This window comes from Lactuca saligna, chromosome 5 (genome assembly GCF_052625555.1).
Source record: "Lactuca saligna cultivar CGN05327 chromosome 5, ASM5262555v1, whole genome shotgun sequence".
Classification (NCBI taxonomy): domain Eukaryota; kingdom Viridiplantae; phylum Streptophyta; class Magnoliopsida; order Asterales; family Asteraceae; genus Lactuca; species Lactuca saligna.
In genome coordinates this window covers 182,024,730-182,036,516 of record NC_136421.1, presented here as the reverse complement: position 1 = coordinate 182,036,516, position 11,787 = coordinate 182,024,730, and positions in this window count along the sequence as shown.

Sequence of the window (11,787 nt, the reverse complement as noted above, 5' to 3'; positions counted from 1 at the left end):
TAGCCATTTGTCCAACACCTTAGACCTCTACAAGCCAACCCATGACAGTCTTAATTCATATCTACTTCCAACATATGACCAACTGTGGATGGTTTGAATAACTTAGTCATTCCGGAAGAATAACCTAGTTTATTCGGGAAGTCAAAACATGCAAAGTGAAACACAATAATAATTGAATCCAATATGGTATCAAAACCTATAAACATAAATAAAACACCTTTTATTTATCACCATATGATTACACATTATTCATTGTATACTGTTTCAGCTATCAACTTTATTCTTGAATTTAAAACAATAGTTGTCCCATGCTCCAAGCACGTACACTATGTTTTCTAAACACTAGTCATGCCACACACCAAGTATGCATACTATGTTTGTCTATGATCTTTACTTTGTGAACTAGATCAATTGAACATAACTTCAATGATTCTCTTTTCACACTCCCAAATCCTTACTGCAAATGCAAGAATTCCAAATTCATGCCATTTACTGAAATTTGTTAGATTCTAAACTTATATGCATTGTTACTCTTGTAATGATTATGCACAAAGTCAGAAAGACTTGACAACAATCATTACAGAGTATTCCAAAGGAGATCAGCTCCTTGGAAACAACCTTCTTGCATTAAGTTTCCTAATCTTAACAGATTGAAAATATTAACTTTGAAACATTTCCAGATTCCATTTTGACTATCACTTCTGAACAAGAGTTGCCTCCTTACAGATTATGTCAATATGGTCCTTCCAGAATTATCACTATACTTCCAACTGTCCTTGAGCAACCAATCTTTGGTAAACCTTAGATTGTCCTCGACAATTGTTTAATCATTTTAGTCATATCCAGTTCTAAACCTTTTCCCTTCTTAATGCCCCAGGCATTTGGAAACTTTTAGAACGGATAACTATAGCACATGTAATCGATCCTATATCCGAAGCATATGGGACACGATTCATGATGTCTCACATAAAGACTAAACCAGTCTTTTGCTATAACATTTCCATTTCTATTTGCCAAGTTCTCATAATTCAAATTATGAAAAGGGATGCCGTAATCATAATCGAATTTTAGAACGCAAATAATGGACCCATATACAGAATTTCCTTATGTTGAGCCATTCCAACATGAAATTCATATATATCCTTGACTAAATGATTAAAACCTCACGATCTAAGCTTATAGATTTGAGATGAAGTATAATTTCCTCTCCCTTAATTATAGCAAAACAACTCTTTCCCAGTTGAAACTTTTGTTTTCTATAATTAACATTGCTAACTTGCAATACTTATCATAATTATCATGCTCCCACTAACATGATGATTATTAGCATAACACTTATGCTCCCACTAGCTTTGACATGTACTCAGAAATCAGCTGGACTTCTAGAAATCAATACTTTATTGACCAAAGTTCAGATTTCTGATACTGGATTGTTTTGATAGAACTTTATCAAAATCATACACCTTCCCTTAGATAGCACACTTGTGTGTCTAAAAAATTATGAAGAGGGATGCCGTAATCATAATGGTTAGACCTTTTTGCCACTTCTCACAAGTCCAGGTTAGTGTGCCGGTAAACCACACACGCTCCACTAACGACTTTGAGAATGCAAATATCACAATTGCTATCTAACTAAAACCTACTTAGTGAAAGTGTTTCCTCGCCATCATTTTCATGAATCGGAGAGAAACCTTATGACACTTAGATTTAATGGTGTATGAGTTCTTATCCATGTGAATTGTCAAAACCATAGTCACAAGAGAAGGATAATGACAAATCCGAACTCATATGGACTGAACTCAATCTTAACTTCTTGCCACCTGGCAGCTCAAGGGCCTGCCATTGCTTCCAAGTTGTTGTGCAACACATTGAGAACTCTAAAAACTCATATGCAAAGCCAACTTTGATTGGAATAAGCACAGAATATGTCAACATGATAGGTTATAAACCTCAAGTTGTGTGCTAGTGAGGAACTTCAGGTTTCATTCTTGATTAGTTCTTGAGACCTTCAAGACCTTTAAGACTCCCACTGTCCTCTTGACCTATAAGACTCCCTTGTCAAACATCCAAGAGATTGTGCGGATTCTAATCAAGACAAACACTTCACACAATTAGCCTTAGTTGGTCTTTGTTTTATCCAAAACATCACAACTTACCAATTTCAAATGTACAAGAGTAGAAAACTTTTACTTACATTTGATAAGTGTTTTTAAACCTTCTTAAAGACGTGTCACTCAAATTATAATCTTGGAGTATGACTCTAAGACTTGTATTGGAACGAAGTATGACTCATCTTCTTGATTTAACCATTTCAACAATTCAAGATCCCTTCTTCTTAGTCATAAGAATGCACTAAGACTTCCTTAGAGAACTAATTTCGATATGGTTTGTTAATCATTAAGATGATCACAAAACTGATACTAAAGTACTCTCCCATCTTTTCAGATTTGAGAAACTTTTATCCTTCTGCCTAATTTGATTCTTCTTATTCGCTCTGCTATGCATTGGAACCTTTTCCAATGTCTCAGAGTTACACTTACACTTGTAAGTATACTCATATTTACTAAGCTTTTGTAAACTATGACGAATAGCCTTATATCTTTTGTGGTGGACTTAATCAGTGCACAAGACTATGTACTCGATCCCTTAGTCCATTACTTGACTCACACATTCATGTGAACAAGTAATCAGTCTTAATTTGCCAATACTTGAAAGTTCTCATTCATCATGCTATAGAACTTGCATGATTCCAAGTCCTGGTCCAATTGAGACTTTGGATGATGAGAGTCTTTCCTTATTTGGTAAATTTAGACATTACCACAAATGAAGGAATCAATTTCATATTTCCATTCTTGCTATTAATGGAATCATATAAGCAACAATTTTTCCTCAAATGCCATTGTAAGGATATTTTGGAGGAGGTGAAAGAAGTATGATTTCCATGGGACATCATCTTCATTTAGGAAAGCTTGTTTCAAGAGATTTGGGAAGATCATAAATGTCTAAACCAGACATCTTTTGGGAGATATTCAAGATAGTTGATCTTAAAGTCCTTAATATGACACCCAATATGAAATATTAATGCCAGGACCCAACAAACTATTTTATAACTTAGAAGAGGTATGCCGTAATCCAAGCTATAAAACAATTTTAAGGTAGGTGAATGACGATTCACCAATTTCCACCAAGATAAACGAAATGTACTATTATGTTTTAATTGGTTTTGAAACTCCTAGATCTTTTGAGATTCATTGAACTGTTCAATGGCATATTTGAATCTCGAGTGTGCCCTTCAGGTTTTGTGACTGGGATGCCGAGGATCACAAAACAAGGTGTGAAGTAACCATGAAAATTACTTGGTACCCTTAATAAATTACCCCTCAATCGATGTGCCGGTTAACCACACACGCTCCATCGATACTATGATAAACATTAAGTTACCCTTTGCCTACCTAGTTAAATACGAGTTAGTGTGCCGGTTAACCACACACGCTCCACTAACCGACTTAAACAAAGTGCAAAGTGTAATTTCATGGATTAGCACCTTATTAACATTTTCCTAAGTAACTAATATTGGGAATTATTAAGAGTTTAGTTACTTAGTATTTATCATTAATACTTTTAATGAAGGGAGAATTATAGTCCTATCAAACTCGTTCGGCTAACGACCCTCCACCAGTCAAGCAAGCGGTGGGTGAGAGTGGACACCCATTAAGTTGCCATTTTATAGGCAACAACCTTATACCCACCTTATAGACCAGCTTCGTGAATGAGGCGTACTAGCGGTAAGACCGACTTTACTCTTATACATATATATATTATTAACTTATAATATTATAAAGTATAAGGGTTGAATTTTAACTTTTAGAATTCTAAGGGCTAACTTGGAATTAAAGTATTCATAAGAGAAAACTTTACAAATTCCAAAACTTGAGGGCAAGTTTTGAAACTATTCAAAAGTAATTAATTCCATAACTTATGTGTTTAAAGTAGTTTTAATCCAAAAACTCTTCAAGTTCCATAACTTATGGAAGACTTTAAACTAATAAAAGAATTAACTTTTCTTTATTTTTATAACTTATGGAATTAATTAAGGTTACATTTTTTTTATTATTATTATTTTTTATTTATTTAATGAAGAGACTCTTGGTCCTCCATAACTTGAGGACAAATTATGGAGTCATAACTCCAATTAATTAGAACTAGACTCTTCATTTTTTGTAACCTTTGCCAATTTTATGAGTTTTATGAGTCTTTAATGTGACTCTTCATGTAACTTGAGGACAAGTTACATAAACACATTTTATACTCAACTCTTAGATTAAAATGGATTGAAAACAACTATTTCAATTAACTTTTCTATTAATCTAAGCAACTCATAAGAACAAGATAATTCAAATCAAACTTTTTCATGTAATTAGTCTTTAAACTAATACAAAACATGAATCTATTGACAATTATCTTTGAAAATGGATTAGCATGAACATTACCACATTAAAAAACAAGTTTATAGGTTCAAAAACAACTTAGGGTAATGTTCCTAGTCCATTTCTAGCCAAAAACCTCGAAAATATGCTGTCTGGGGTCCAACTCGTCGAGTGCATGAACATAACTCGGCGAGTTGGATGCATTTTGCCTTGGACTCGTCGAGTCCCTTCATGGACTCGGCGAGTCTGCTGGGCTGACAGCACCAATTTCGATTTTTCAGCTTCTATTGCAAGTATAACAAGAAAACAAGCCTAGGCTCTGATACCACTATTGGGTTATGAGCATTCTAACACTCCTAAGTGTACATGCAACCCTAAATACCTTGGATCTATGTTTTCTCTATTATACATGCAAATATGAACATCCAAGGTATTATCCTAATCTAGCATACAAAAACTATCAATATAACAAGATAGAATACATACCTCTTTGATGTAGAATGTCTTCATGAAGCTTGAGTGCCTAGTGCCCCAAGTGTGATACCTCAAATGGTTCACACAACACCAAATACACTTGGAATAACTTGAGAGAAATCTACACTTCATGTAAATCGGCTAGCCCTTTCTTTTTCTCACTAGTGGCCGATTTTCCTCAAGAATAAGATGCTTATATAGTTATACAATTAGGGTAAACCCTAATTGTCATGACTTTCCATTTCCTTGGATCCATGGGTTCAAATACACCATGGAGCATCCATGGAGCATCATATGGGTTTTGGCCCAACTAGATAATCCATGGAGCATTAGCCCACTATACAAGTATGGATGATTTACACAATCAACCCATATATTTAATTAGTCTTCTTTTGATCACTCAATTAATGCTAGATTAATTCTTGATCAATACTAATTAAATAATCTCATTATTCTTATTATTAATATACTAGAACTTATAATATATTAATAACCATAAGTGTCTTATTTCTCTCATTTAGTCTATCCAAGTGCATGATGGTATGCAACCCAAATAAACCATGCCGGGTCGGGTCAAGTCTTACCAATTATAGTTATGGACTTGGACATTAATCCAACAAAATCATGTAATGGAAATGGTGGAGTCATCACTCTAATGCAATGGTTTAAGAAAACAGATTCGGTCTTCACAATCTGTTCGTGCCCAGAAGGGAGCAAAGTGAAGTTTGTTGCCTGCACCTTCTCCGATAGAGCCCTAACATGGTGGAATAGCCATGTTAAGTCACTGACCCTATTAGTGGCTAACTCAATAGGTTTGGAGAACATAAAAGAGTTAATGCTGGAAGAATATTGTCCGTGGGGCGAAGTTCAAAAGCTGGAACAACAACTATGGGAGCTCATGATGGTCGGCTCAGACATAGTGGCCTACACTGACAGGTTTAGTGACCCAGCAACACTATTCCCTGGGATGGTTACCTCGGAGAGCAAGAAGATAGAAAAATACATCTAGGGTCTAACTGCCTTGATCCAAGGAGATGTGCTGTCTTCTAACCCAACCACATTCGATAGCGCCAAACGCCTGGCCCAGCGAGTCATCGACCATGGAATCTGCCATGATGTGGAAGTCCCTATTCCCGAGCCAAAAAAAGGAGAAGACTGTAAACAGAAGTCGGGGAACAAGAATAAGAAGAAGCGAACAACACAGAAAACCCCGCAGGAGCAACAAACGAGTACTATGTACGCCGCTACAACGCCTGCTGCTTGAGCACCTACCAGTCGGTATGCTGGAACACTCCCGAAGTATGGAAAGTGCAACTATCACCACATCAGAGTATGCTAGGAAATGCAGTGTCTAAACTGCCACAAAAGGGGACACACAATCCGTTTCTGCAGGGCACCGGCTCAACCGATCTACCAAGTCCCCGGAGTTGAAGAAAATCAAGCCTGATATGGCTGTAGTGAGACTGGACACTACCATAGGGACTGCCCGATAACAAAGAACTCAGGAGCAGATGGACGAATTCTGATGATCACCGCAGCAGAATCAACCCCGGAGTCGCCAGCGAGCACGGTACGTTTTCAAAATAATAATTACTTTAAAAATTAATTTATCTTTATATAAGATTAAAACTTGGGGAAAACACTTAAAAGTAATTATGATAACTCACGTACTGAAACGAATCACAGTATCTAAGAGAACTTAAAGATCCGTTCAAATAAGCTATGATGGCTTGGTATGTACACTAGGGTTTTGCATAGCTAATATTTTACAGACTTAGAGTGAGTGATTCCACCTTAATTCCTATTCCTTTTTTGGTTGTGGATTTGAGGCAGAGTTACTCAGTCGACAATCTTATTCATCTTAATTATTCATAACTTTGTATATTCCAGGCGATCATAGTGGTACTGAAAAGGATCGTGGTATAAAGTATCGACATTAGTTATCAAAGCACTTTCATTGTATGTACTCGCTCATCGCGGTACGATACGTAGAAGTGTTAACATCATGGGGAAAACGGAAAGCACTAGAACATTTACAAAGAGCACATTGTCGAACACACTAGGAGTACATCATCGTATAATAGGCGTTTCTTTCAAATCGGCCAAACTTTTGTTCAGTAAAGAGTCTGTTTCTATCATTCGTCATGAGTTGGCATGGTCCTCACCATACTAAGTTCATATGTTTCTAGCGCTTTGACCGTGAAATTCATGAAACCTTCGTCATTTGTAATGACAGTCAGACCTAGACCTCCATTTTGTCTCTCGTATTCTAAACCCTGCAGTACTCATGCGAAGAGTACTTTGTCCTCCGAAGCATTGTCGTCATCTATTCCACAGACCACTATTAAATACCACACATCCAACGAACCAAGTTCGAGCACAGAGGCTAAGGATGAATATAGTCCACCTATCACTATTCAGTGTATGTGCGAGAGTTGTACATGATTATGATTATGCAGATTAAGTATGTGTGCTTCCACCCTATCTTCCATTCCTTGTTTGGTTGTGGACCTTTGACAGAGTCACACATCTGATCGTCTAACTAATCTTAAATTATATACGACTTGTATGCACGAGGTAATGATAAATGGACTAAGTATGAATCCTATCATGGACATAAAGGCAAAGTTGCTAGGTCTACGAGTGAGTATTCTGCTAATCAGAGAAGTACAACCCCAGTTATTCTGCTAAGAAATCTATTTTCGGTACAAAATTCCATCTAACGGGGGGATGATGTGACAACTCGAAAATCTTTGCCTTGTAAGTTCATCCATTCAATCCAACAGTGTGTCAGACTTGTTTCTGCTGTCTTTTAGCCTTGTTTAGAGTCTGTTTAAGGATTCAAAGCTCACTACATTCAAGCATTAGGTATAGGATCGATTTGAGTAAGTTCTTTGCATTGAAATCAAGCCGAACACTCCATGTGAGTGAGTTTCTACTGTACACATGTTTGTGCGACCATACAACCATGCTGGCCGTACACCCACTCCATAAGTTTGATATCCCTTCATTTGTAAGCCATTTCCTTAGTTTCCAAGTCAAGAATATCGATTTCTCTCTCAACTATCATTGAGCTTTCACCCCGATCTTCAAGAATGTAAGCCTTTCTTCCGTTGTGATTAGTTGTTATACTTCTTCTTCAAGTAACACCGTTTGATTTCATCCATGGAAATCATCTTTTGTCTACATCTTCAAATCTTCATCCATTTCACCAAGAACATACACTTGTTCTTGGTGATTGTGAACCCTTTCGAGCCTCCAAATTGTAAGTACTCCTTCCCTATGCTTAGTTCATGCTAGGATCGCTAGATTAACACCTTAAAACCAACCAAAACTCAAGATCATAAGGAGTGTACGGCCGTACACCCATGTGTGGCTGTACACCCCTCAAAACACCTTTAAAGGGCCTTCAAAATGCAAATCTTGCTTCAAGACTTGGTGAGCAATAGTTCCAAAAGCTTCCCCACCATTCAAACAAACTTTTGTGCACTTGTTACCATGAGTGTACGGCCGTACACTCCCTAACCATACACCCATGGCCGCACACTACATTTTGTGGCCGTACACTCCCTTTAGATGAATCACATGTGCTTCTAACACTTGTTCCAAGTGTTTCCAAGTCCCTAAAGGTGTTTCCTTGCATGTGATTGCTTCTAAACACTATATCCATGCAAATATATGCCATTACATGTCATTTAGGAGTCTTTTGTGTCTCAGGGCTTCACTATTGGAGCTTCTCATTCTTACGCGCATATTCGTTTGAATCACCCACATAAGGTGAGTTCATACCCCTATAATCAATCTTTTAACCTATTTTAAATGCTTTTAAGGGGGAATACAACTTGAACACAATGTTAATTGTGTAAATGTTTGTTATAAACATCTTTTAAAAGATTGCTTATGTCTTTTATAAGTGATCAAAACATTTCAAAAACTCTTTTTAAGTTATGTTACTTTATAGTTTATAAAACTCTGTTTTTAAAGTACAATCATAACATAGTAAATAAATGAGTCTTTCAGTAACAGTTCAACTAAACATACTAGTAAACTATAATAGGTATAGTTTAGGGGTTCAGTTCATACTAGATGCTGGAACATCCTATAAAGAGAATCAGGGAGGAAGATACAATACACGATAATAGAAAGAACATACTAAGATACTATAACAGAAAGAACATACTAAATGCTATAGCATATAACAACACAAGATCTAATTATACCAATAATCACTAACTCATTTTTCGAAACAAAAGGTGATAACATATTAGGTATATATGATCATATAACTTTAATGTGAGATTTACACGACTTAGCAATTCGTTTGCTGAAGTCGCGTTTGGTAACCAGAATCTCTTGCAGGGAGAGAGTATAATATGGGTACTACTCTTCACATTATGACCTTAATAAAACAAACTTGTTTTAAGGTAATCAGTACGTCAGGATGTCAATTCAAAAGACAACTGAGTACTTACATTTTCCCATTAGTTTCATATTGTGACAGTTCCACTTGACAGTTAATGCAAACTATTTTCGAGTTAAGATAGTTATAAACTAGGGAAAACTCACATCTTTTCAACGACAAATAGAACAGTCGCGTATACTACATTCAGTAGAAAGTGGCCTATAATGCTAACCTTATGATTCCTTAGCTTATACATCGGGAATATATACTAATCATATCTGACACGTAGTAGGATGTGTAATTTTCGCTTCATTTCCTGTTCCTTGTTTGGTTGTGGGATTAGAACAGATTCACCCAGGCTGCTATATATCCAATCTTATATATATATATATATATATATATATATATATATATATATATATATATATATATATATAAATATATATGTTCCATATACACCAAGTAATCATAAGGGGTACCAGGTATGGGCCAGGTCCTAGGATACACATTCAATACACTGTTTTCTAGTACAAAACATACTTTTCAAAGAGAATGTTTGGCAGACAAAACTAGAAACTTACCAGTAAGGGGTTTAATCCATTTTTTTAAACCATTATAACTTAAAGGACCTTAGGTCGTTGATACTATAATACCTTAGTTTATACATTAGGGTTATATATAATTAATACCCGATACGTAGTTGAATGTCTGCTTTCCACCTCATTTCATGTTCCTTGTTTTTTTGTGGGTTTAGGGCAGATTCACACAATTAACTATCTATTAGATGTTGGATTATATATAGTTAGTATAAACTAAGTGATTATAGAAGGAACCATTGTGATTACCATTTTTACTAAAAGAACTAAGGATTTTCTTAAAGAATATTTTCATGAAATATAAAGGAACTGTTGCAGTTAACTACGTGAGTACCAAGTGAATATACCAGGGTTATATACAACGAAGATCTAACAACCAATGGGATGTGTGCTCTCCGCCTCATTTCTTGTTCCTTGTTTGGTTGTGGGCTTATGGCGGATACACACAACCGATTGTTTGTTTACTCTGGGTTTTATATAACATGTATCCATTTAGTACTCATAGAAAGGATTGTAGAGTCATTTTACTTATCTTTCATCAAAGTAGGAAATATAGGATTTTCTGGAGGAAGAGGCGAACTTTTCTAAAAGAGCTTACAAGTTACTTACAACTTAATTACATCACTAAAATCTTATGAACTCACCAGCTTAAATGTTGATCCAACTCTTTCAAAATAACTCGTATTCTCAGGAGACCAGTAGAGAGGTACGCGCTCTCGGATTCAGAAGATGGAGCATAATAGCTTCGTGTCTTTTTGTTATTTACTTTGTAGTCTATGTTATGTGAACCACATACTTTGTAAACTCTTTCTTTCTAATGAAATGGTTGTTTATTACTTTGATTTCTATGATGCATGACTTGTGATACTAAACATGACGTCCTCTGCCCCGAACGTTTCCGATGTTCCGGTTTGGGAGTGTGACCATATATATATATATATATATATATATATATATATATATATATATATATATATATATATATATATATATATATATATATATATATATATATATATATATATTCTTGTTATGATAGTGCATCAAACATCAGAATGTTCATGAGCAATTATCCAACACACCTTGCTTTTAAGAAAAAAAAAATATTCGAATTAAATCACAAACAGAAAAGGGAATCTTGATTCTTTGTAAAGTTTAAATTTAGAAAGAACATTTATTCCAAATATACCCTACTGAACCCCAATACACCCGACTTATAGAACTGTAAATATAGAATACAGCGAGAGTAATTAACCAAATTTATGTTATATCAAAAAGTTATACTTTGATGAAAAGTAAATAAAAAACTAACTTTATATTTAAGTAAAAGACATGTGGATATCAGTTGAATAAGAAGTAAGAAAATTTACCGGGTGATCTTGAGGATTCAGACGATAAAGAATGTGCTTACCACAATTAAATAAAAAAAAAACAAATATAATGAAGATAAACTACCTGTAGCTACCTTAAGGTGTCTAGCCAATAAAAACTACATGTACGTACCAAAGGTCTTAGACGAGCGTGTTTTTAGGTATGATAGAAGGTTGCCAGCTGTCGCAGACTATGAAGCTGAACCCAATCGTGTATCCTTTATTCGTGTGGTCTATCTGCATAACATCATTGACTAGAAGATTTACTTCCAGTGTTATGTTAAAATTGCAGTAATTAAGGAATTAAAGACATTTGATTGTTGGTCAAAGGTTATAACTTTTCAGTTTTCAAGACTCCATCTTCTACAAAACCGCCAAAGACGATAACAATCACCAATCAAAAAACGTCAAATATATGATTCTACTTGAAGAACCTACTTCTCATAATAACTTAAGCATACAATTCAGATTGAGAAACATACATACATCGAATACTTTGTCAAAAAATCTGAAAATTA